The sequence below is a fragment of the Prorops nasuta genome, unplaced genomic scaffold, assembly GCF_024137725.1.
Source record: "Prorops nasuta isolate Cenicafe-Biocafe unplaced genomic scaffold, Cenicafe_Pnas_1.2 PNAS00011, whole genome shotgun sequence".
Classification (NCBI taxonomy): Eukaryota; Metazoa; Arthropoda; class Insecta; order Hymenoptera; family Bethylidae; genus Prorops; species Prorops nasuta.
This window is the reverse complement of record NW_027116808.1, coordinates 2,868,757-2,891,607: the sequence shown is the minus strand read 5'-3', so window position 1 is coordinate 2,891,607 and position 22,851 is coordinate 2,868,757. Positions and strand designations below refer to the sequence as shown.

Here is a 22,851-nt window from a genome sequence, read left to right as displayed (position 1 = left end):
TTTTTCACAGCGCTAAGATTCTTCGTAAGTCCGAGGAACAAGAAGCTCATTGAAAATGCGCGAGGAAGAGCAGCGAGGGGGAGGATGCTGAAGAAGCTGAAGAAGCTCGGGCGTGCAACGATAATACGTCATATATATATAGAGTAGTACATTACAGTGACTTAACACCAAGAGAACTCTGTCCTCCTCGGACGGGTGCGAAGTGAGCACAAGTGCGAGACGGTGGAGTTTAATTGAGGTTGATGAGGGGGGCGTTCGTATTGGGCTGGAATTCAATGCCGGGATGCCGTTTCTTCTTCTGGACAGCTCACGAGAGTCTCGCAGGCAGCTCCAACCATGAGAAAAATGCAACCATTTATCGATTTTCGTACGAGTCTTCTTCGGACCATACCAGAAATCATTGCACTGCTCTGAAATAGCAATTATAGTCTCAATTCGAAGCCTCGGAGATTCGTCATCATTATACACGGATGACACAATGCGAGAATCAGCAGCATGATTGAATGAACGATTGACTTTGTACCTAAGAATTGTCATAGGGTTGACTCCGCTGCATACCATTCTTTAAGTGGACTCCTAAAGCCTTGGTATATAATGGTGTGTATATAGTCTATATATGTGTATATATAGGTGCTCCGTATCACTGGACTTGCTCCAATGCAATGAGTTTATCCCAGTTATCAGCATCCTGTTTTCATTGCTATTATTCGTATCTTGTTAATTATTGAAAGTGTCCGAAACTATCTCTCCATAGACTCTGACACTCTTATTTTCCATAGAGATGTAAGATGAGTTTTTTCAGGAAGAAGGAAATTGCTATACAGCATTCTTTGAGTGATCTTCCTAAACCTTGGTATATATAGATGCTCCTTATCACTGGACTTGCTCCAATGCAATGAGTTTATCCCAGTTATCAGCATCCTCTTTTAATCGCTATTATTCGTATCTGCCTAATTATTATAGATATACCGAAGACTATCTTCAACGGATGATGATTCTCCTAAAAGGAACAATGACGAAGAATCTCTGCTGTTCTCGATAGATGCGAGCTGATTTTTTGCGGGTGAGGAAAATGGCAAAAACGCGTGTTGCTGCACGCGAGCCGAAGGAAATGCACGGACTACATCGGATGTCGATGGAACTCGGTCCGAAGAACTCGTCAAGCCGTGGTCTCACCGGGTCTTCGACCTCTCCCGAAAGGCCTCTTGCTCCGTAAAATGCTCCAGTTAAATAACCCCTCGCTCTCCTTGAACGTTCCAAATAAATGCTATTTTAATGGGTACCGCTCTTCTACATCCAATTCTATCTCGCAATTTTCTGGCGAGCCACTTGAAAATTTCACTTCCATGGATTGCAGCTATTAACGATTGTAGAGGAATGACGATGATGAAGATCGTTTATTCAGACTCCATTTATCGTGTTATTTCCTTCGTAAGTTTGTTTTCTCATTAGACGTTTGGATCCTGAGGAGAGGTCGATGATTTTTCGAAAATATACACGCGTGTATTATATATGTTGCATAGTGATTATTTTTGTGGATCGAAAAATATTATCGAGAGGTTTCTGTAAAAATCAAAAATTCTTTTATCACTCTCTTTCCTTCGTAATTTTCCATTCTCATATAAACATTGGGATTTTGTATCAAACAGAATTTGATTATTTTCGAAAATATCCACGCGTGTATAATAAATTAAAAAATATAACCCAGAATCTTCATCCAATATCAAAACCCCAGTAACCCTAACCAACCACCATACAAAATCCTCCACCAACTTCCCAACTCCTATAGCATACAAACTTTGACAAATTTCAAAAAAACACAAACACGTGTATTCTATATATAAATACTGATAACGAATCGCGTGTTGAGAAGCATTATCTCGAGGATTCTGCAGAAAGTATTTTACAAGGTGGCTTCGTTGCCAAAGATGAAGAATCGTTGTTGTAAAGGAGTAGTGTAGCAAGGGAGGGGGGGGGGGGGTAAAAGTAGGAAGGGGAGGAGGGGGGAGTAGCTTTATCGCGAAACACGCTTCTGGACAGGCCACCGCATGGTTCCAGGTTGCGTGTCGCGGTTACGGAGCAAGAACCTCCCCTTCTCTCTCTCTCTGAAAGTAACGCGTACGTCTCTCGACCGTACTATGCTACCTTCGACATTCCTCCTGCCCCTTTCCTCCCATTCCCTGCACCCCCTGCAACCCGTCCCTCATTCCATTCAGGCATAATAACCGTGCAGTTTCCCATCGCGTCTTCAATGGGCGAAGATTGCACGCTACAAGACCTCAGAGTCCGGTCCTCTCTCTCTCCTATACTATATATATATATATATATATATACCTTCCTCGAGACAACCTACTCCTGCAACTCTCACAGCTCCCATGGTCGTCGGTGCTTCATGCATATATATTTACACTGTATTAGTTATATATATATATATATATATATATATATACGTAGACTTAGCTAACTTTCCAATTTTCCTCCAATTATACACAAGAGTTTATTTATTACCCATTTACCTCCATACTATCGTCTCGTGAATTTTTCCAAGCCGATAAGAAAAATGAGAATAATAACCTCTATGGATAAACCGAAAGAAGGAACCTTGAAGGCATCGTGCAATTTTTCATCCTGCGGAGAACAAGACAAACCGCATAGGTTCGTTTTCCTCGATTTGCAGAGTGATTCGATGAACGGCGGATGAAAATAAAAGGAGAAACTCGAGTGAAGAAAAAAACGAGTGCCATACCTTTTGCTCTATCGCGTTACTTGGCAGGTATAGCGTGGTGGAAAAACGAGGGAATTGAGAAAAATGTAAAAGAGTGTTCTTATATATATGTGTGTATGTGTGTGTGTATAGAGTGGCGTTATTATCCTTCACACTAATTTGCTTCATTTTGCATCCCTACCCCCTTATTTCCAGCAGCTCCATGACAAAGAGTTAATTTTTCTGGAAAACATTGGAACTCCTCAGGATCACCCTGAAGAAACCAATGAAAAATTGCAGTTTCATATAAATATTTGTGGCATACGCAGTAACAGTTTTATACAAAAAGTGTTTGTAATTTTCTTCCTTGAAAGAAAATTGTGCGAGCTCTTCAGGATCACCCTGAAGAAATCAATGAAAAATTGCAATTTCACATAAAACTTTGTACCATACGCAGTAACAGTTTCAAACAAAAAGTGTTTCTAATTTTCTTCCTTGAAGAAACTACGCGCAAAATCTCCATGGGGATTTTCCTGCACGATGGACGAACAGAAGAAAATCTTTTGTCAGGTGAACAAAAGAATAGCTGCTCGCCCCTAAAGGCTAGGCGATGCGACGTTTTCCTGTTTGCCAGCGAAATTGCACGCGAACTTACGAGGAACGACCGAGCAACATCCGCCAGTGATCCGCGAGAGACCAGAAGAAGAGTTTCAACGCATGACCAAAATAGGCAAACCAGTCGCGAGGAAAACAGGCCAGATATGTCCTCGGGGACTCGGACCCCGTCCAAATCGGGACTCTTCGATATCTTGCGAAGCTTCTCTCTCTCTCTTTCTCTGACTCTCTGACTCTTTCTGAAGCAACGATCATCCGTTCTTCTTCCTGGCTGCCACTCTTCTGCTCGAGGTTAACGTCCACTAGACGCCCGAGACTTCTTCTTGATTGCTTCTCGAAAACTGTGAACTTTGCAGCTCGTTTTAGTATAGTTTTGAAAAATTCTATTTTCTAGGTATTTTATTAAAGAATATATATATATCACTTTTATTGCGTTGTATCTTAGACAAGTGTCTGAATCTTCAAGTAACATATTTATCTTGAAATTACAGTAATTTTCTGAAATCGATATTCTTCATGTTAAATTCATATATTAACATGTACAGTAGATCTTTTGCAATCTTCTGCTTCGAATAAACATCCAACAAACATCCTATATTAACTAGACCCCATCCCAACTAATAAACTTTATAACTCCCATTCCTATACAACCCCAATAAATTAAAATCTCACTTATCCTTCGCTCAAGTACAAACTCTATCCAAACGATACGAAAACAAGTGTCAGAATTTTTAAGTATCCCACTCTCCTCACAGTTGGTAATTTTTTCCACCGTGTATTCGCCACGTAAAATTCGTACATCAACACGTGTTGATCCTGTGCAAAAAGTACTCTTGAGCCATATGGCTCTACATCCCAACACACAGTGTTCTTAACTTGGGTCGAATTCTGCTTCGAGTCTGAGTTTTCTTCAATCTCCTACACACATATACATATATATATATATATATAAAACTCATGATCCCCATCGACACTTTTACATGGAAAAAAAAATAGTTTAACCTTGGGAGTCTGGGAATATTCCAGCGTCCATCAAGGAAGCTCAACAACGAAGCATCGAGTTTGCACCGATGAAAAAAATTGTACAATGCAGTGATCGATTAGATCAGTAGACGATGCACTTTTCTTCGTTTTTCCCGAGTCGCGTGGAAGAGGAAAATGGCGGCGAAAAATCTGGCAGTGCTTTGTACGAAGTACAGGCACATTTTGGATCCTTGAAAAGAGAAGTGGGAAGAGATCCAAAGGGATGAAAGACACCGAGGGTTGAGTTACCTGCGGGCCACTCTCTCAGGTACCGCATTGTTGTGCCGCGCGGGATTCTCGTCGTAGGATCTGCTTTCTGTCAGCCTGTAGAAAAGGACTAGGGGGGAGAGGGGGGGCAGGTGGGATAGTGGGGCAAAGAGACAGGGGGATGGCGAGGGGAAGTAACCTGCGAAGCCAGTTTGTAGGTGGCACTGAACTTGAGACGGGAACTCGCCTTCGCAGGACACGACAAAAAATCCTCCAAGTGCTTTTCTTTTTTTTTACATAGTTTCGGACGCTCGATATTTGCATCCATTTCACCTTGCGAAATTATTTTTTTTAATGCGACATTCGGAGAGAAAGGGGGTTTAAACGATAAATTGTATTGTAAATATTATTCTCGTTTTTAAAGTGTTCTTTTGTTATGTTTATATATATATATATATATATATATATATATATAGAGAGAGAGAGAGAGAGAGAGAGAGAGAAAAGTACAGTGCGAATACGCTGAAAGCTGGAATATCGTGTGACCCAGTCGGTGCATTTTATACGCGACATGATATTATTCTATGGTCTTCCATGATATTAACCGCGACTATATACGAGGACGTTTCGTGCATATACGCGCCGTTGCTTTCTTCTCGCACTTCCATCTCTCGAGGCTCCCAATTCCCACACCAAGATACGTCTAGCAAACTGTAACATTATATTCTCTTCGTCCTATACCGTGCCTCTGCCGTCTTAAAACAAACTCATACTGGGTGGCCATTTTCTAAAAAACACCACGCGTAACCTCAACCTCTGATAATCAAATTTCTTATCATTTCTAAATTAATAAACCCTCCTGGAATCCTATTACCTTGTACTAAATATTTAGTTTGGTCTTATCGAAACTTGACAAATTTATCCTTCTTGTGTGATTTCTCTTCAGCATCTATCTTACGTTGCACAACAAATATTTATATCATCTCATTGTAATTTAATAAATTTTAAGCGAGCAATTATACTCTTCAGGGTCATTCTCACGTTGCACCAAATATTTAAATCAATCCCACAAAACTTAACAAACTTACCCTTTATCGAGCAACTCCTCCTCAGCATCTTTGCAGGAGATGACATCTCGAAGCAAAACGACCGAAAAAAATTCTCTCGCCATGTGTACTGCTTCGACGCAGAATAAGCCAACGAGAGAACACATGCTGCTATAGAAACGTTGCTGAATTTTTCCGCGCCTGAATTTTATTGACGAGTCTACAAGAGAGCAGAAAAAAACAATCCTTAAACCTACCGCATCTTTCTCAAAGAATCAAGGTCCTTGAAAAGTATGAGAGATTTGAATGAGCTGTGATTTTGAATGGACGAAGGGTTAGTCGAATTTTAGAAACGCGAAGGACAGTTGGATAACGAAGAAGGAACAATAAAAAATAGTGTTAGGATGAAAGTCGCCTAGTTACGGGTCATTCTCTTCGACCTTCCAAGCTGGACGACTATATATATATATATATATATATATATGTTTTCTTATGGAAGTCCCAACTGGAGATGAAAGCGAGAGAGAGAGAGAGAGAGAGAGAAAGAGAGAGAGAAATATAGAATAACACAACCAATGCAATCTGCGTAGTATCGAGCACGCATTGTGATGAACAATGACCCTACGATGATGGGCTCTAGGTATATATATATATAGTGGGTGTCCCAGTACATCAAAGAATGGTACGAACACACTGAACCACTTCAAGCCTGTAGACATATATATAGCATTGTGAATACAACCGAGCTAGACGGCTCGTTAGTCGACGAAAATGATCTTTCCTAGGTCCACCGAAACTTGCACCTGAAACTTAGTCCTAAAATCTGTCAGAAACCTCTCACTGACGTATATATACGTAATCTTCATAAAATCCCAAATTCTCTTTTAAGATCAGAATATCCACAAAGGTAAGAAATATTTTCCACGAAGGACGTCGACGTCCTCCTCGAAACAAGTTCTTCATCAACGGTCCTCAGGGTGCTCATTATTATAATAAAGCCCGAAGGCTGCAACTGGCGCTCTTATTTTTCTCTTTGATGCCTCAATACGTAACTCGCATGGTGTAAATAATTATTCTACGTCCACGGTGAACAAGTGGGTAACTCTATACTCGTTGATCCTCGAGCACACACCACTTTGCATTTATCGCACGCTGCAATGGGATCGTTCGTCCAGGAATGCAAATTGTTGTCCATCTCTTTTCCTCTCTCGATCATCTCTTATATATAATATATATAATTAAGAGAATCGCGAGGCTCGAAATTTGTCCTTTTCCTTTTATCTCACTGGGATGAGTTCTTTGGTCCAGGGACCAGTTCCGTATACTTATTCGATTCATTGGATCGGAATGACGAGTTCGACAAAGAGGTGTGGAATCTCTGCAGCAGCAACTGCCTTTCAAAGAGATTCAATTATTCAAGCATGCAGCCTAGAGAGCAGCTTTGTACAAGCGAGAGAAAATTGCAGCTCCTTACCAGAGTCAAGTGGTCGCCTGTAAGACTCGACAAAAGACACGTATGGATGCTGAAAAATAAGTGTGTACATGTATATAGAGGAGCACTCCTCGGGAAGTTCCCTTCTAACCGATGATGAGGAAAGGGTCCTATTTGGGGTTTCCAAATATTGGGACAGCCTCGTCGAGTCTTATTTTAACTCATTCCGATACTTGGACTCATTCATAGATTTTACCGAACCTTCCCACCGCGCGTCGCCGTTCTGCCGGGCATCATCGATTTATGCTTTATACAGCAAAGCCACGCGCTGCAACGTATCGTCTTGAAGTGGAATATTGGAACTTGACTCCATCGTGAAATATTATCAATTATACTACACGATTATCAGTCGCCACTCGTGCTTAATAAGCTCCCGAGTAATTCGAACGCTATCTTAGTCCAGGCGAGGATATGCTTCTTGCGTATCATCGTAACTCTACTATATCTTTGAAATGAAATTGAACGATTCGATGAGACGTGTGTATATAGATTTATTTGTTTTAGCAGCTGCATCAGGGATTCTTTTTATCGTGTTTTCTTTGGCCTTTGATCCTGGTACCACTCTCCTTCTCGACAAACTTACGTCTCTTCACCATTAAGCATTATCTTTTTGATCTTTTTCTAATAAATTAAAAGTCTCTTCGATAGTTTTCATCGTTCCAATCGGTTCTTTCTTGTCAAGCTTCCTTGAATTCAATCAAGGTTTTTTACACGTGCAAAGTGGAGCTCAAATTAGTTGGAGGAAAAAGGAAGAGCACCAGGTGCTGCAGTCGGTGCTGCAGGCTGCTCTGCTCTGTTCCTGTCTGCCTGAATATCTAATATGGAGGAACTTACCCGGAAGCGGCAGCTCCTTGCACAGGAGCACGTCCTGTTTTAAGGACTCCTCCCAGCCCGGTTCTTCGTCCTCTCATGAGCACTCGCAGCTGCTGCCCGCTGCTATTTAAAATTCTTCTTAATTTATTACCATTCCTTCAGTTTCCAAACCTTGTCTTATTCGCTTCTTAATCCTGTCTTCTTATATAGTAAATTTTCATATGGTCATCATTATATACTTACACGAGGTTTTATTCAAAGAACAATTTTCTGATTGTTCTAATTTTTTATCACTTCTAAATTTCTTCAAGTTTTACACGATAATCTTATAAGTTTCTAAAAAAAATACAAAAAACTCCTCGCAATTTATATCACAGAGTTTAAAAAAAGAATCTCTAGTACATCTTAATTTATCACCATCCTCAAATTTCACGAGTCTCCTCTCAAACGTGATAATTTCGTGCTTCTAAGAAGGTCTCGAGTGTTCGCCACTAAATACTTACGAGTTCTTTTATCAGAATAAAATTTTCAATTGATCTTAATTTAGTACCAATCCAAAATGTCACCAACTCTTCTCTCAACCCTACAATCAAACCTTACCATAAAATAACCACACTCAAAGCCTACATTTTTCTTTATTCAAGATCCAATATCAAAGAAAAATTGCCAATCATCGAAACAATAATTCGGCACTCGCATAAAGATTCTCCTTATCTAATCTTCTACTGAGAATTCTCAGAGATTCTATTACACACGTTTTTTTCCTTTTGTTTACCATCGCTAAACGGTGGTTTAGTTTCCTAATGAAGTATGGAGATAATTTATCGACTTTTTCGACAGCTCGTTTTTTCTCGAGTCGCCAGATGCGGAAGTAAACAGAGCTGGAACCGGAGCTAGCAGACTGGCGTTTTTCTGCCGAAAAGCTGGCTAGTGGGACGCAGATTCCCTTAAAACATCGGCAAGATGAAGACGGTCGTATGGAGCAGCTGGCGATGAACCCGTGGGATCCGATTGGATGAGAGGAAAAAATCGAAAACACGGGCCTGAAGGAAACGCCCACTATTCCTTTAAATGTTAATTATTATATTTTTATATTGCTTTATATAAGAAATAATAATTGATCAATTTTAATGGGTCGAATAAAAAATATCGTGTTTTATAATATTTTGTATGGTATAGAGAACATTTAGCATTTTACACCAGACCCCCCCCCCCTCCCCCCCCCCTTATATATCCCCCAGGGATATTTTACCTGGACCAGTGTATATCCTCCCACGCTAAATGATGAGCAGGTGATGAAACTTCCTCTGTGGTGGCTATCGCGCAGGTGATGTTCTCAAGGGTCTCTCTCACTTGCTTAGTTAGTCTAGGTCATGATTCTCACCACAACTGTGTTTAACTCGTCTGCCGTATGGCTTCCTTTATTCAACGTTTGCCTTATCAATCGTTGGAGAATTTTTCTCCACGATGAAAATCATACAAATGTTTGCTTACTTCAAACGATATTTAATTTTACACCATGTGAAATGGCGGTGAGAATGCAATTTGGATAATTTATATTTTGAGTATCGAGCTCGGTTTTAATGTTTTTGTGGGAGAAAATAAAATACTAAAAATAAGACATCAAATATAGAGAAAAAGATTTTTTTATTTGTATAAATATTGTTGTGACTATTGGAATTGAGATATGTACTTGGTTTTAATTAATAAACAATTTAATCGATGAGAAATTATTTTAATATAAAATTTAATTCAATGTTGTGCAGTAAGTATTAATTAAAATTAAATATAATATATCTCAATAGCACTGTATTTAAAATAATATTTATTGAAATCTATATAAAAAGATAATTTTTCAATTGAAAAACGATAAAAATATGTGCATATACTTCAACATATTTTTATTTCCAAACTACCAAAAAGGACAATAAGAGTGCAATTTGGAAAGTTCATAATTCAGGTAAAAATTGAATTTCGATGATTTTCGAAAAAAAAGCTGAAAAGAGCGAGGTGTTTATAATGTTTTCATGCACGCATCTCGCGTCGTTTCTCTGTTCGATGGCGTGTTGGAGCGCGTTGCGTGTGGGAAGCGGAGCCAAGGAAAGGAAAGAGGAGCAACAGGCTGTCGCAGCAAAGTTGGGTGTATACACACACAGCTGCGTAAGATGGAGCGAGAGAGAAAAGGGCAGCAGTGAACGAACAGGTAGCGGAATAGCGGAGACTGGCGGAGACACCGAGCCAGCCGAGTGAAACGCTTTGCATTAAATCACGCTCACTAAAGAATTTGCTTTTTTCGCTTGGAATTTCTACAAGACAATGAGAGAAATAGAAACACTCATCGACTTATAAATAAAAATGTTTTAGGATGGTAAAAACGAGTGCACGGTGGAACTGTGACGAAATTTACGATGAAAATATTTTTAAGGGGGAAGGGGGGCACTGTGAAATTTTGAGAAAAATATAAACATCGTTTGACTCGTAAATAAAAATGTTTTGGAGAATAGCTAACAATGAGTGTACACACAACGAGGCTACGAAGGAATTTACTATAAAATTCTTTTTAAGGGGGGGGGGGGGGGGGGAGCTGTGAAATTTTAAAAAAAGAAATAAAAATATCGATCCCTCGATTTACAAATAATAATAAGTTTTGAAACACAAAAAAGCGAGTGCATACAGTGGAGCTATGACGAAATTTATGATAAAATTGTTTTGAAAGGGGGGAGCCTGTGAAATTCGTAATCTGGAGCCCTTACGGCCACATGGCTAGCTGCTTCTCAACACACATGTGTATCTCGGTGCTTCCCACGTCTTGGGAATTTCTCGTGAAGAAATTTAAAGTCCCTGCGTGTATCCCTAAGGATAATCAGCGAGCAAAGCGGACAGTCGCAGGTACGTACGCTGGCCTATGCCACACAGCCAGTCGCCTATTATCACGGACTGTACAGCGGCATAGGCCGTAACGGAATTTCTCGCTGCTTGGGACACTTGGGATTCTTGGGAAGCGAGAGGGGCCTCACCTTAGGCCTCGTTCACATCCATGTGAACGCGCAGGCTCGCTGCGTTCCCTCGGTCTGCGCTGCACGGGCTTCGAAAATACGCACAGTGGAGCTGCGGTACACTCGGGCGCGTTCTTTATTTACATTTTTTTCTGTCTCTTCCTCGAAGAGATCCGTGGCTCGAGCGCAGACGCGCTTGGGTATTCGTGGAAGGGGGGAGCGGGGGGAATAAACAAGAAATTGGAAGAGAAGAAGCGAGTAAATACTGGTGAATATAAACAGCGCGGATTCACACGAGAGTTGCATAATGGTCGGACGTTTCCATGAAGGTGGTAATTGAAAATTCATGCCTCGCCATTTATCTCGGCGGTGTAGTGGAAAAATCAGAGTTTTCGTGCGAGGCAAGAAGTGCGGGAAACTCATTAGCCTTGTAGCCCCTTTGCTGGCATGGATTTTTACCGCGGGTCTCTCGCCTATGCTAGACTTACGGTACTTAATGAGGTAGTTGAATTAAAAAAAAGCGCGTATCCTTCGTGGAACTGGAGAAAAAAATAATAACCCGGATAAGAGTCCGTTCTTGCGGAAGCTAAAGTGGGGAATATGAGATTGGACGGTTTTAGTGGATATGCGAGTGAATTTTGTTGCTCGGCTGCGGTATTGTTGTGGATTGTTGAAGGAAAGATGCGGAAAACTTGTTAGAATGGATCGTATGTACCAAATGGTCGCGTGATTCAATGTAGAATAAGAGATGCAGCTTTGTCATAAAGGTCGTATAAGAGACGATTAACGATCGTGTCTCCGATGTTAACATTGTAATCACATGTGTTTCGCAGCAATTGTCATGCAGCTTAATCGATAATAGTGAGTCATTACCCTACGCGAGAAAACTTTCAATTAACTCGAATGCAAGGAATTGAAGGAATAACGCGTGACGTGGAACAAAAGGCTTTTATAAGAATACCAGAGGAGGGGGTGATGGAATGTAATCAATCTCGTTTTATTTGAACATATACCACACTTTACAAAGTAGAAATTACACAAATGACATTTTTAACAAAAATATTGTAAAATCAACTGTAAAAAATTATTTAAAGTGGTGAACTATAATTTATTTTTATAGAAAAAAATTGCAATTTACAAATAAAAACTGGGAGAGAAATGCTCGAACAAAAAATCTCCCAGAACAACTGTTTTAATGAGGAGGAGAGAGGGGGTTGAAGGTAATCAATCTCTCTTTATTCGGCCAAACGCTACAGTTTACGGTGTGTCGCAGACCCAAGTACGGAGCTGCTTGCCGATTAAAGAAAACATCTTGATTACCGTTCAAAATCCTACAAGTGGCCCATATCTGTGGAGCATGCGGGTCACCCGCTGGGAAATTTCGTCTTGCGCGTCGTTGCCGATTTTTTCCCACAATTAACGAATTGGGTCACATTGCAGTCGTCGTCGTCGATTAATTCTATTTGGTTGGCTCGATCGGCAAAAACCTGTGTGTGGAATAAAGTCGTATAAATAAATGCGAGAAACGGATTAGTGTGTGCGTGTGTATGTGTGTCTTCCGTTGAAGATATACCGTTCGTAATTATTTCCTGAAAGATTTTCCCAGTATATAAATCTCGCAGCATTAATGACGATGTTGTATATATATATATACACAGCGCAAAGCTGCAGTTTCCTCCATTGAGTATTTTACTCGTAGCTCGACCTTCCATTTATTCTTACTGTCCCATTGCAATTATAATATATACATAAATATATATATATATATATATATATGCTTCGATCGAAGAGAAGACAATCGTGTTTTGGAAAATTTTGCAGTTTCGCAAAACGTGCCTCACTTGCCAAACTCGCTTCTTTTTTTCACGTCAGACTTTTGCCTTTTGCATACCCAATGAAAGACGCTTCTTGTTATTCCTCGATGTCGCTATATATATATACATATAGCGAAACACAAAGCCACGGTGGAAAAAAATTTGAGAGCCCGTCGGAAGAAAATGTGTGAATTGGCGCGTTTCGTTGCTCGCAATAGCAAAGAAACCGCTTGCCACGTCCGTTCTCTACCGAATCGACTCTGTATACCTCCCTGGCTCGAACCAACCGAGTGAAAGTCATCGCAACTGTGCTCGTCGATCATTCGCAGCTCCCAAGTTGCTTCGATCGAAGGAAGTGAAATCCAATTGCGTTATTTATTTCGTGCTATTATCCGGTGCATGCTTTTTCTTCCAAACATTGTTTATTGAGAGTGGGGGGAATCATAGGAGAATTATTATTATTATTATGAATATTCACACACACAGTATGGCACGACTCATTAGCGCGAATCTTGATTTTTCCCGGCCACTCACATAGTAAAATACACGTGGAGTAACGTTTTTATACAAATCCTCGGATATAATCTACGTACTCTCATATCTCAGAAGATTTTTCATCTCCAAAAGTAGCGACCTCATGCAATTAGACGTTTTTTCGCCAAGCAAATTGAGTTTTTAGCTGCGCGAAGCCTGCGCCTAATACCGCTTACTTGCGCAACGACATCCTCTCTTGCGATATAGGTGGCTATAATATATATATATATATATATAGGTTACACCTAGACGTATGCTCCAGGCTACGTGGAACGATGATGAATTGAAATTAGATTTTTTCCATGATTAACGTGCAAACTAGTTCGCAGCTTCTTCCTGTATTGCAAATTATTACAAGCAGGAAAAATTGTTTATAAAATTAGTAATCATTGAGTAATCTGTAAACTATAACTTGTTGTAAATTTAATTTGTGGATTGCAATATGATAACTTATAAAAGTTAGAATTAAATTTGTATAATTTTCCATAAAAGAATTACAGTATCGTTGTAATCTTCCATAAAAGAATAGTGTTCTTTGTAGCGTGGAATAACATGTAAATTTATTAACAAAATGCATATTATCATACCCAATAGAAAAACAAAGCGATAATAAATTTGAGAAAATGATCTAGCGTATACCGCTCCTCGAACACACGTGTTTGTAGCTTCGAGGCTGACACTCAATAATGAATCATTTTTCAAACACTATTGTCGCGAGCGATACAAATAAGAAATGTTTTGCAAATTGCGTTATTTCTTAGTGACGCGGCAGAAACTCGAATGTAGAAATTTTATTGCGCCTTTGATAAATCGAAGGCAGAGGCAGCAGAAGGAAAAAAACGTTTACGCGGTTCTTACAAAATGTTCTCATGCAGCTCGTCAGAATTTGCATATTCGGCGGTTTAAAAGTGCAGACTAGTCAGCGTTGTGTCGTTTTATTAAAAGTATAAGTGGCCGCAATGTGAGATTTGTTCTTCTGGAAACACGAATTTCCAGTGTAAAGCGAATTAACACTCGCGCATTGTTTCAATTTTCAATGACGAAGGGAGGAATTGAATTCCGAGGACGTATGTGAAAAAATATGCATCAACGTGGAGCGAGCAACCGGTTGGTTGGGAAAAATTCCTTGGAAAAAGGGTGGAACCGCTTTTATAAGGCTCTTCCTTCCTCTTCTTTGGCACGATCGAGTCCTCACCTGAGGACACCGTCGTGTCGCTTTATTAAAAATATAAGTGTGTGCAATGTGAGATCAATGAGACACAATATAGTGTTTCGACTGCAAGTACATACCACCGAGCACTACCATGTAACTTATACAGCAAGTTTAACCTTCCTAATATTATTTTCTGGAAGCACAAATTTCCAGTGTAAAGCGAATTAACACTCGTGCACTGTTACAATTTTCAATGACGAAGGGAGGAGTTGAATTCCAAGAACGTGTGTGAGAAAATTATGTATCAACGTGGCGCGAGCAAGTGGGAAAAATTTTCTCGGAAAAGGGGCGGAGAAGCACGTTAAGCTCTTCTTTCCTCTTCGACCTCGTTATCTTTTATTTCGGACAATCGAGTCCTCATCGGAGGCCATCGCCGTGTCATTTAATCAAAAGTATAATAGCGCGCAATGCAAGATTTGTTTTTCCGGAAACACGAATTAACACCCGCGCGCTGTTTCAATTTACAATGCCGAAGGGAGGAATTAAATTACAAGAACGTGTGTGAGAAAATGATGCATCAACGTGGCGCGAGCAACCGGTTGGTTGGGAAAAACTTTCTCGGAAAAAGGGCGGAACCACGTCAGGCTCTTCCTTCCTCTTCGGCTGGCGTCTGCTCTCCGCGGCCTCTCTGCTCTTCTTTCGCACGATCGAGTCCTCATCGGAGCAAACTGCACCGGATCCCCGAGGCGGAGGACCATCTGCTCGCTGGTCTCCTCCTCTACGCTCGATACAGGTTAAAAACACTCTTCGGGAGAGAATGGACGTGTGACGCAGTTTCGAACCTAACCTTCATTCTCCCGCGGAAACTCGACTATCGAATATCATTTTTTAAGCGTCCCCCTGGGTCCTCGTTCAACTCGAACTACCGTGTAACCCTTTTCATCGTCTTTCAGATCGGAAGTGTCGATAAGATTTCCGTCCACTTGCTCGCTGCTCTCTCGAAAACCGGAAGGCTGTAGGAAAAGAGGGGGAGGGGGATAAAAAAGAGACAATTTTTAGAAAACTTTATTAACACGTGTACACTTGAAACAGAAGCGAGTGGAATTGATGGAAGAGAATATTTATATGCATAATTTGTTGGAACAATAGCGAGAACGAGGCTCGTTCTCTAAAGTGGGGTCTGCAGGGTGGGAGACTACTGTATATACACGACGAAACGTTGTGTATAGGTTTTTTCTATTGGGTATAGCGGATTTCCAAGAAACGGGACTCGTAGGACAGTGAGTAATTCAGCTTGAAACGAAAAAGAGTTGCCAAAAGCTACGCGACGGGTGTGTATTGCTATATATGCTGGTTTGTGTCCTCGCGATTCGCATATGACGATCAGAATTACTCTGAAACCCAGTGCCAGGCGTATAAGTGTCTTGCGCTTCCTTCCACTGGGAATGGGAATCCCTCATCCGTGACGCCCTACCTTCGCTCGTATAAACGCAAGACGAATAGCCAAGCGCGTCTACACGAAGAACGTAGTTTCTTCCCAAACGTTTGTTTATTCGCCCATCCATCGCTTAAAGCCCCGACGGAACTCTGCGCTATTACCCGCTCGTTTAAAAATGTCAATTCCTCAAATCGAGCGATCTCGGTAGGACGCTGGATTTTCACGTTTAAATTCATTTAAGATGATTTACGACGATGCGTGTTCGCGTTGACTTTCACTTTTTAATTTTTCTCCATTACAATGTTTTATCTGGCTTTTATCGTTGTTTACGTGTGACGTGGCAGCTCCGCGTCGGTAAGGTAGGGATAAAGGGCGCGGTGATCTACGGTCGGCAAGGTAGGCGACGGTAGGGGGGACTCCGGTCTTATCCGAGGACGATAATCGGTAGTATACCAAAATGACGGAAAGACATTATGACCGAAAGGTATTATGACCGAAGGACATTATGGCCGAAAAACAGGTAGTATACAATATGACCGAAAGACTTTATGGCCGAAAGGCATTATACCGAAGGACATTATGGCGAAAAACGCTGTATTCAGATCAATGAAAATCTGTTGAAAATTTGTTGCAGCAGTGATGTTGTACTGTCGGTAAGAAGCTTGCGACAGATTTTCATTGATCTGACTATAGCGTTTTTCCGCTATAATGTTTTTCGGTCGTATGATATACTACCCGGTAATCATCCGGTCTGTGAAACCTACCTTACCGACCGGTGGTAATCTTTTTTCCTTCTTTCTTTTTTTCAAAATTTCAATATCAAAAAGAAAACTAATTTTGAGAATACTCCTCGCTCAAGAACATTCTTTCAACATCTCCTTCTACAGGGCCCGCGTTACTCGGGAGTTTGCTGGTTACATTGGGGAGATGCTTTTCGAAAGGAATTATACGAATCAGCCGCAGGTGCATCGTGTCGATAGGTCGAACCAACTTCCAAGTTCCGCGACTCCGCGACTATGCTTGGAATGTCCGAGCCAATCGCGAGTAGAAGCGAAAAGAAGACTCGAACTCTCCACACAGTGGAAGGTAGAAATAGGTGCTCGAGCCGTTTCGGGGTTAACGTCCTTCCCGCGAGAGGACCGAGCCACGAAGCGGAGCCAGAGAGGGAGAGAGAGAGAGCTACAGCATCACCTATCGGACGAGGAACGAAACTTACCTTGCAATCCACGCGAGGGCATAGCATACTATAGATATACTATACCTATATTTCGTATACCCGTTACCAGGTGAACCAGGATCCAGTGGCCTTTGCCAGCGGTTGCTAGGCAACGCAGCTTCCATCATAGACCTTACACGTTACGAATGGTCCGTCCGAACGTCCATCTTGGACTTTACTATCACTCTAAATTCCATCGGTTATGAGCACGCCAGCCTTTGCCATGCACTGCAGGAGAACCTGAAGAAGGAAAAGTAATGTTGTTATTAATGCAAGCGCATCCAGGAAGTTCGCACCGGATATGGAGACCGGGTGAAAGTTGGTGATGCTCTTAACAACCTCAAGGTCACCTGCTTCCATTCGAGGGAAAAGGACGAAGTTGCGTAACGCGGCCCCGCTAGATACTTCAGACTAGTTTACCGACAGAAAAAGATCATTCGCTTTTATAATCGGAGGCGTTGCGCCCGCGCGTTCGACATCATCAGGGACACCCGTCTCTTGTCCCGTTTTAAACCTTCTTTTGGTCCTATCGATCAGATTGGATTCGTCCAATTTTTCCGGACCCCCGAATGCCACGACTCCCTCATCTTCTGTGTTACGCGGTTATTGGCTTGTTTACCTGTCCAAAATACATGTGTTTATTGTATATATACTGTATATGTGTGTAACTTTGTCTCTTCGTGCACGTACACCACTGTTTGAACGGTTTCACTGATAAGAACTGCTATACGTGCGAGTCTGGTGCCACTAGTATTTATTTAATGGATTAGGAACGTTAAAAATGAAGCTATATCTAATCTTTGTGTACGACGTAGTACAAATCCCTGGAGACTTCGGAATCAGGCAGTTGCGGAATAAAGAAGGTGCACGCGTACTTTTCTGTGTAATAGCAGCTGCATTAGCTGCGGTTGCTAATATTTGGCCTACGAATAAATCTCCATTGAAAGGACGTTCGAAAGTATCCCGACGGTCTAACGAGCTAGATGCGGAATTAATTCCGATACATGTGTTATCTGGTTCCCTCCTCCTATAACTTTATCGGGAACCAAAACGGTTAATGTAATCAGAAACTTGAACCAATCGGTGCAAAGGGAACTGAAAAAGTTTTGTAGAATTGGGGTATGCATCGGTTTTGTCCATAACTTTGGAAAGCTGTTGCTCGAGCTATCCTTATCAAAGGTTGTATATTTACTAATATTATCATGTTTTAATAATACTTAAAACTAACGTTCGATTTACTAGGAGATGTAATCCCAACCAATGATGATATTAAGTCATTGCTAACTTGAGGAAAATACATCTCTCACTAGCCCTCCAATCGTATATAGTTTATGTGCCTATGGGGAAACAGGGTGGAATAATGAAACCTATGATAAACAGTACATAACTCTGTAGAAAGTTCCTCATCATTAAAGGTATCTTTCATACCTTTATAACAGAGCAAAACACGAAAATGCATTTGATAGCATCTTACAACTACGTTGTTTATATACTTAGAGAATAGAAATATTGTAGCGAGAAACTTGTAACCAGACGACATCTATGAGTAAACTGAGGAAACAAATGGAATCTGACGAAAAGTATGGATTAAACTATCGAAAATCTACAAAATTATATACTTTAGAATAAAATTCTTTGCAGTTTTAAAAAATACTTTACAATATTTATCAAGTGGTACCTTTGATTAATCTATGGCTCAAGTGTTAAAGGTCAAGTGAAGATCATTTTAACTGTTTTAAAAGTAACCTTATATTTCTTATTAAATATCCTATTACCCATTTTCAAGAGCTTTCTAAAATAATGAAATATCAAACTTTGAGTAATCCTAGAGTATAAACGCTGCTTTCGTCAAACTTTTGCTCATAAAAGTATTTGATCAAGAAAACCAAATATAGTTTCTCCAAAATTAAAGGCAAGTCCCTCGAGACCCTATCTCCTATTAAAATTGTACTGAATTCTTTATAGTCCACCACTGAAAAAAATTTATTACACTCGAACCAACGACTATACAAATCCTCTTTAGGAAAAGGCATGAAATAAAATTAAACCCAAGAACAAAGAATAAAATTCAAATCTTACAACAAAATAATCTTCCAAATTGAGAGACTTTAATGCGCGTGATCCAAATGCTATTGAATAATATGAATCTAAGCTGCGAGAAAGAAGAATCTTCCAAAGGATGCTGTACTAAAATTTCCAAACAAAAAACTCTTGCTGCAAAAACGTTGATTAGCCCAAAAAAATCAATTAAAAATTTCTCCTACACGGCACAACTACCTTTACATCGTAATTTGAATGTCTCGACTCTCCAATACCTATTATATCTCTCCAGTCCTGTTACAATTCTCCATCAGCCACTGTATTCCATGTAAAAACTGGCTGGATCATTTTGTCCTTTTTTCGGATGCTGTCCCGTTCCCGGTTGGAAAGGCACTTTTGTAACACGTTGCCGTTCATAGTAAGAGGCAGAAGGCGCGCGCGCGACGCCCACGTAAAAAGTTGTATAGGCTGAATATTACGGCGACTTCTAAACGAAGTCCCGTGTCTCGTGTGGGTCGGTGGCGCAACGTCATGTACTTACTACCTACTACCAATTTTCCAACGAGCCAATGTTCGCAGGATTTTAAAGTTTTTGCCTCTTTCCGTCTTACCTTCCTTAATTTAAAGCGTGTGTCGAGAATACAGTAATTACTCTTCGGCATGAGACGAGTGAAAGAGGAAAAAGTAGCGTTCCGGAGGACTGATTTGCACAACACTTGCAGGCGAGCTGCGAAGATCGAGAAAGACAAGAAAAAGACGAAAATAAGAGGAGAGAGAAAGGTTGGGTGTCGGTCGATGCCGGACGAGTGTTTGTATACATACGTCGCATTCTGCCGTCATGTCGCATGCAAATATAACCTGACTGCTGGAGAGTAGTGGTATATACAAGCCTGAAACTCCTGGGGTGTTCCGGGTGGTGGTGGTGGCACGAGCTCAAATTTTCCTTCAGGCTTTTTAACGTTTTCGAGTCGTACAACCTTATATCTCGTAAAAATTAACGAGTATAAAGTCATACCTCATATATATCCATCAAGCGCGTGTACCGGTTAGGACGCCTCTTGCTCTTGTTACTAATTTGTTTCACGCGTTCGCCGCGACGCAGCGCTACGTCCGCGAGAACCAGTTTCTCGCGAGGCTCGTGCTCTCTGTGTTTACTGTATATATATATATATATATGTATGTTCGCATTACCGCGCATGACCCTAGCGCAGCTCACCAACGCCAGCTTTTCGGCGGGCATAACCTATAAGGCAAGCAACTTGCCAGAAACTTACTCCTCATCCCGCTCGCTACAAACCACCGACACTTTTCGTTATCCAGCATCGAAAGACCAGTTCTGGTATTTTTCCCCGTTGATCTTATCGCTACTAGTGACAGTGTTCCATATTCCGAGCGAAGGCTCAAAACTTGCTGCTGCTGTTCCCCGAAACGGCACGATGAAAAAATTAATTTGAGAATTTATTATCGAGGGGAAAAACTCGTTTGACAAATATAAGAATATATATATATATATATATACACATACATATATATAAACCGTGTCACGTGGCAGACCATTAATACAAATGAGTCGGAGGTTTCTTCCTTTGGTTTCGAAGAAAAGAAAGAATTAAGAATATTGCGTAATTTAGACACAGGCATTGAAATCTCCGAGACTAATTGGGTAAGGATGATTTTGAGCACGTGGGCAGTGTCGAAATGAGCCATGAAAAGGGGAGTATTCTGCATGGAATTTATTTACAATGGAATATTAGAGCGTGTCGCGTGTTCTTCTGCTATCCGAACACGTCGGAGGAACGCGAAAGAAGTGACCAAAGGTAGCTTTGTCGGTGCTGCATGCTAAGCCATACCGTTATCTTCGTGTTCACCAGTTGTTCTTCGGATGACTTCCCTTCGAGCCTGTATAAATAACAGCGCGTCGCTGTGATCGGACGTAAAAGCACCAAATAAATCTCTCTTCCGGATGATTTTCGATACATTTTGAGACGAGCGAGATCCACTAATGCATTTTACGATAAAAGCTTTTCGAGCCGTATCGCAAGAGTCTTTCAACCGCGGCGGTCCGAAGGAACGGAGAGCAGATATATATATATATACTAAAAGTGCTGGAACGATAAGTCGAGGAATATTTGAAAAAAGGACACTGATCATTTTTTTCCAGCAATATACACATATATACATTAAGAAACAGAGAGCACTTATATATACTAAATCGCTGGAACGATAAGTCGAGGAATTTTTAGAAAAAGAGCACTGATCGTTTTTTCCAGAAATATGTATATATACATAAACAGAAAGCATCTATATACTAAAAGTACAATAACGATATATCCAAGAAAATTTGAAAAAAGGACACAGAAAAATTTTTTTCCAGCAATATGCACAATGCTTTAATGACTGCAACATAAATAAAGAACTGGAAAGATGGCAGCGTCGCATCGAGCAAAGATCCAGGCATGATCTATGGATCTACCACCATATAGGGCTTTGGTACATCCTACTTGTAATAAGCATGTACTGGAATCACGAAGATTCGTGACGAGGCTTGTGGCGAAATTAGAGGGAGAAAGGTTGCAAAAGCCAATAAAACGCTGCGTCTGTATACGTGTAGAGCGCACACAGACACATAGACTCTGTGTAACGAAGCTTTATCCGTAAATTCGCATTAATGCATGGATAAGTACGTGCTTAACGTATTTGCTTATGCATCGAAAGTTCCCTCCTGGGATCTCTGCGTGCAAATGTTTATCCAGAGTCCTGCGGAGCGGTCCGGCAGGATCCATTAGCGGGAGAGATAGCAAGGACGAAGAAGAAGAAGGCACTGACCGAAATGAGCCTCGTGGAATATTTTACGATATAACCCTTCGCTTTAAGCTGTTCTTACAACTGGCAGCGATTACCGTTAACGTCCACTCAAAAAGCTTCCAGCTTATACACGTTTTTAGTACTTTAGAAATATTCTTCTATACTTCTTTTACTCTTGGATGACGATGATCATTTTATCCCACCCTCTTGCTAACAACCAATTAAATTGGACATTATTTTTTTTTCATGTTCAGAACCAGACTAATATCTTTGTCTTTTGTTTCAGGTAAGCTTCGCGTTGGACCTTCTGCATCCAGTCTCTTTCCTTTGGGTTTGTATTTGTATGTGTGTGTGAGTGTATGTGACCTCAAGGGAGGCTGAGGAAGGTATGGGAGAGAGGGTGGTGGGGCACGATAATGCACGGCCAACCACAGATAAGAATCTGAGCGTTCGTTAGCGTTAGCGAGCCTCGGACCCACCGGCTGCGGTATAAAATCGAGAAAAACGAATCCTCAGCCTCTCGCGGTCGACCGTGTATAGTATTACTGTGTATGCGCGCGAGGGATTCTTCGCCGGGCATTCGTTCCCATCTACAAACGTGTCGAGAGGGTTGAAGATCAAGTGAAAAGATTAAGGGTTACACGTGTCAGCTAGAGATTGACATGATTTACTTTAACGAGCTATCTAGATCTTCAAAGGCAAAACCCGATTTTTTACGGAAGCGTATAATTTTATCGGATCGTCAAAGGTCGCGTATTGCTGCTATGCCTTTTCGACTCTCAATTTTTTTAGAATCTTTAACTTTAGTTTTAGAATTAAGTCGGGATTGGATCTACTTTTAACATTTGTGGATTTTTCAATAATTTAAAATCAGATCCCAACAAAATAAATACTTTTCAGAAATATATATTTTTCAAAAATTCTTTTTTTACAATTACACCTTATAGATATATCT

At 40.7% G+C, this 22,851-nt stretch overlaps 1 protein-coding gene across 2 annotated transcripts in view; it reads left to right on the top strand.

Annotated features, from left to right (window-relative positions):
* The window catches only part of Egfr (epidermal growth factor receptor), a 56,930-nt gene that overhangs the window by 4,121 nt on the left and 29,958 nt on the right, over positions 1-22,851 (top strand). The gene's annotated exons all lie outside the window — the stretch shown is intronic.